The sequence below is a fragment of the Hipposideros armiger genome, unplaced genomic scaffold (genome assembly GCF_001890085.2).
Source record: "Hipposideros armiger isolate ML-2016 unplaced genomic scaffold, ASM189008v1 scaffold_259, whole genome shotgun sequence".
NCBI classification, from domain to species: domain Eukaryota; kingdom Metazoa; phylum Chordata; class Mammalia; order Chiroptera; family Hipposideridae; genus Hipposideros; species Hipposideros armiger.
This window is the reverse complement of record NW_017731609.1, coordinates 1291594-1296754: the sequence shown is the minus strand read 5'-3', so window position 1 is coordinate 1296754 and position 5161 is coordinate 1291594. Positions and strand designations below refer to the sequence as shown.

Sequence of the window (5161 nt, the reverse complement as noted above, 5' to 3'; positions counted from 1 at the left end):
GGTAAGGCTGTCAATGAAGGAGTTGCGCATGCTGGTAGCAGTGGTGCTGGGCTGGGCTTCGTTCAGCTTGAAGACACTCTCTACCACTGACAGCTCTGTGCTGGTTGTGTCCAGGCCACAGAAGGCACACCAGCCATTCACCACCATCCCAGCAGTGATCACCTCGCTGCCTCGGTTCACAGTGCCCACCACAAGGGGAACCTGAAGGAGAGAGGACAGCTCATCCTGGTCTTCAATTGAAGTCTTGGGATGTACCAGCCCTCCCTGATTTCTGAAGACACAGTAGCTTCCTACAAGCCCCTGGTCAGCAACTGTCTGTCTGAAGACTTCAACTTTCAGCACATCAGCCAGGATTTCTTCTGTCTCCCTGCCCAGCTCTGGGTGGGCCAAGGCCACGTAGTCATTGCAGGTGGTGACACTGCCCAGGGCTGAGAGCAGTTCCTCCACCTGCCTGATCTGCACTGAGTCTGGGAGTCATTCTCGAATGTGTTGCAGCTCTGGATTGGTGTTGCTGTTGGGTACCAGGAGGCCATGCCTGTTCCCCACATGCATCTTCCCAATGATGCGACAGCTGGCGATGGACGCATGCACCACGGGGATGGTCTAGGCCAGCTAGCCTTCAAACATACTGCAGAAGTTCTCTGACCCTCCGATGGCCATCAGGCAGTAGGTTTTGGTGAGTTTGGCAAAGCAGCTGACCTCACGGTTGTTCTCCAATTACGCTGGGACCACCATGAGGCCTGGGACCAAGTGACACCAATTTCCTAGAGTTTTTCTTTACAGTACATAGTTAATTATGTTTATCAGTATATTCTATCAGTTTCTATGTTCACTATTATTTCTGTTGTTCCATAGTTATGTTCACCCTCCCCCCCCAAATAAAACAAAACAAATACATTCCTCATTGAGGATATAATTGTGGTAATCCTTTTCAGTCATTTTACATGAAAAATATAAATTTTGTGAATGATTAAAAGCTCAGACTTTAATGATAAAGTGAGTTCAATTTTGACTCTGTACTCATTAGCTATATGACATTGGGAAATTACTTAACATTGGGGTGTCCTTGTGTAAAAGTATAACAATTGTTCTTAGGTCACAAGGGTTGTGAAAATAAAGTCATGCATATAAAGGGCTTAGGACAATGTTTGGTATATGGCAACATGAAATAAATGTTTACTATTTTTATTAGTACTTTGCTTTTATCTCTTTTATTAATTCAATTTGGAAGTAATCTTAAATTTATCACAAAGTTGCAAAAGTAGAGTATCAAGGTTTTTTTTCTCCTAACCCATTTGAAAGCACGTTGTCAAAATGGTACCATAAGAGTTTAGTGTATAATTTTATAAATATACATTTTCCTATAGGATCACAACACAATCATCAAAATCAGAAAACTAACACTGATATATTACCACTCTAAACCACAGAGCCCATTCAAGTGTTCCTAATTGTTATGAAATGTCCTTTGTAGCAAAAAATCCAGTTTAAAATCTTGAGTTACAAATTAATGTTTTGGGTTTCTTTAAATAAATACTCAGGAGTAGAATTGCTGGGTTATAAGGTAGTTCCATTTTTAATTTTTTGAGGTCCCTCCATAGGATTTTCTAAAAGTGGCTGCACCAATCTGCAATCCCACCAACAGTGCATGAGGGTTCCCTTTTCTCCACATCCTCGCCAACACTTGCTGTTTGTTGATTCATTAATGATGGCCTTTCTGACAGCTGTGAGGTGATATGTCACTGTAGTTTTTATTTGCATTTCTCTGATGATTAATGAATTTGGGCATCTTTTCATATGTCTATTGCAATCTGTATTTTCTTTGGAGAAATGTCTATTCAGGTCCTTTGCCCATTATTGTTAAGTGGATTGTTTGTTTTTTGGAGTCAAGTTGTATGAGGTTTTGTCTTTTGTTTTTTGTTTTTTCTTGTAATTTTGGGTATGAATCCTTATCACATTTATCATTAGCAAATATCTTCTCCTGTTCAGCTAAGTGAAAATATCATTTATGGAATCTAAAGAACAAAAGAAAGAAAGAAAACAGAAATAGAGTCATAGGTTCAGAGAACAAACTGATGGCTACTAGATAGGAGGAGGTTTGGGGGGCTGGGTGAAAAAGGTAAAGGGATTAAGAAGTACAAATTGGTAGTTAAAAAGTCATGGGGATGTAAAGTACAGGATAGGGAATATAGTTAATAATATTATAAAAACTATGTATAGTGTCAGATGGGCACTTGACTTATCAGAGGATCATTTCATAAATTATATAAATGTCTAAACATTAAGCTGTACACCTGAAACTAATATAATATTGAATGTCAACTATAATGAAAAAAAAATAGTCACAGGGAGGGTCGGCCAAGGGGCTCAGTTGGTTGAGTTACCTAGTGCATGAGCTCTGAGCAGCAGGGCTGCCAGTTCGATTCCCACATGGGCCAGTGATACTGCGCCCAAGCTGAGCTGCCAGCAGATGGCAGGATGGCCCAGCTGGTGGGATCGTGTGCTCCTAACAATAAGACTGGCTGTTCAATGGTGGGCTATGCCCAGCTGCCACTAAGACTGAACTTGGCACCTTGAGCTGAGCTGTTGCCCGGATGGCTAGGTGGATTGAACATGCGCTCTTAACAACATGGCTGCTGGTTCGACTCCTGCATGGGTTGGTGGCCACGCCCACCCACAACTAAGATTGTAACACAGCACCTTGAGCTTGGAGGCTACGAGCTGCCAACGGGCAGCCAGATGGTGACTGGCACCCTCCACAACTAAGATTGAAGGACAACAACTTGGATGGTCTCCCTCCCCAATTCCCCAACACTGTTCCCCTCCCCCAATTAAAATAAAAGTCACAGGGATATAAAGTACAGCACAGAGAATATAGTCAATAACATTATAATAACTATGTATAGTGTCAGATGGGTAATAGACTTATTGGGGTTATCACTTTGTGAGATATATAAACGTCTAATTACTATGTTGTTTTGTACACCTGAAACTAAGCAAAAAATAAATCATGAGTTACATTCAATTTTCATATCTTTGAAGCCTCTTTGATTCAGAAGCAGTTCCTGCCTCTTTTCTTGACTTTTATGTCCTTGACACTTTTCAATCTTAAAGGTCAGTTCTTTTGAAGAATATCCCTTCATTTGGATGTGTCATGTTTCCTCCCAAATAATTTCAGGTTTCAAATCCTTGAGAGGAATATTTCAGGAGAGCCACTGCATTGTCATTACATCCTATCAGAAGGCACACAATCTCAGTTTATCTCATGACTGATGATGTTTGCGATAGTCACTTGATAAAAGTGATGTCTGCCAGGCTTCTCCATCTGAGACTTTTTGTTCTCTTGGTATCATGGTAGCTTTGTATGGTTTAACCTTAGTGTAGTTTGAACTTCATTTCCAGAATTCTTTTCCCTGTATGGTTCTGTGGTAGAATTTGCCACAAAGGCAATTTGAGTGAGATCTTAAACGCAGACAGTAGCAGCCAGGATTATGAGTGGAAGGTCAGTGTACTGTCAAATGCTGTGTGTGACAGCTAATGAACTTGCTTGAAAATCAGCCTTTTCATCTGGTTGACTTGAGCCAGTATCAGAATCCACAGGTCTTCCTACTCCTGTTTGCATTATGCTAGGTATATGTTTATTTAGCTTTGTGCTGAAGGTCATCAGCTTCCTCATCACTTAAACGTCAGTGTTGGAGGTAGTGATGGACAGACATGAGCTCATCTTGTGGGTTCCAATATCTTCTTGCCCTCTCCACTTCATAACCACGTTTCTTTCCTGACTGCCTACTTTGCCGACTTCTGGCTCAGTATCAGAAGTAGAAGTGATAGCTGTACATAAACTGCATAACCAAATGTCAGGATTATGTAAAATTTAATCGCTATAATAAATTTCTTCTTGTGTATTATTCCTAGTACTTCTGTCTCTCTGATCAAACCCTGATAGAAACATAAAAATATTTATCTATCGACCTATCTAAAAAAACATGAACATAGTTCTAAGCCAGAACCAGGGGCTCATCCTCGCCTCCTTTTTCCATGTTTATAACTATTTTCTAATAGTAAGAAATATAGCTTCCATTAACTTAATAGGCTTGCTTGTTTGATTAATTCCCTTGAATATGACCAACCTCTCATAGTAATACAAGGCAGACACCTTCTTCAACACATGCTTAACTGAAAACTCAGGCCAGCTCACCTCTCCATGTGGGCTCTTGCCTCTTTCTGCTAGTCTCCTGAACCTACTAGGGTGCTTGTACCTTGTCCTGAGCTTCCCACCACCCTTCCTCTGCCCCATTTTCACCCTTTCCTCATTCTGCTCTTTCTCTGACACCCTGTGCCATCCACCCTCCCCATGCCAGGTGTGGACACCTGTTGCTCAGCCCCATCTTATGGCTTTAGGATTGACTATTTCAGGAGGGAAAGAAATAAAAATAGTGAAGAGGAAACAGAAAATCTTGCTCTTAGGTTTGTATGATAGTTCATCTCAAATATCTTTCTGTATTGAGGTTATTTCTTCATCTTTGATGCAATTGTAAATATATGATTCCTTAATTTTTGTCTTCTCTGGTTGCTGAGAAGAATGATGTTGATTCTAATCGCCCTTTTACTGTAAATAATATATTTCTCCTTGGTTGCTTTAGACTATTAGTTTGTTTTTCTTTCTCATATGTTCTGCAGTTTTGCTACAAAGTGTCCATATGTGGATTTACTGATTTATATTGTGTCGAGTACCTATACAGCCTTCTGTTCAGAAGACTTTATGTATTTCTTAAATACTGTAAAAAAGGTAATAGTGATGTGAAGAGGTAATAAAGGTATTAAATAACCCTTTTGTGGTACTTATTCTGTAATATATAAACATATCAAATTATCACATGTACCTTAAACTTACAAAATTTTTATGTCAATTATATCTCAATAAAGTTGGAAAAGTAAAATAAAAAAGTTTTTAAAAAAGTAATGGTTGTGCACAGAAAACACTATTTGCAGATGTTTTGATTTTTAAGATTAATATTTGATTTATTAAATTTAAAAGCCAAAACCAGTAGCTATTTTGAAAAATATTACTTCTCCAACACTTTGTACATTCTTTCATTCTAGCTTTTGAATGACAAATATTGTTGTTCTCAACTCATGTTCCATTTTATCTTCACTGTTT

General features: G+C 39.3%; 1 pseudogene; it reads right to left on the bottom strand.

Moving 5' to 3' along the window:
• On the bottom strand, positions 1-735 carry LOC109390247 (eukaryotic translation initiation factor 6 pseudogene; annotated as a pseudogene).
• Between the last annotated feature and the right edge of the window lie 4426 nt (positions 736-5161).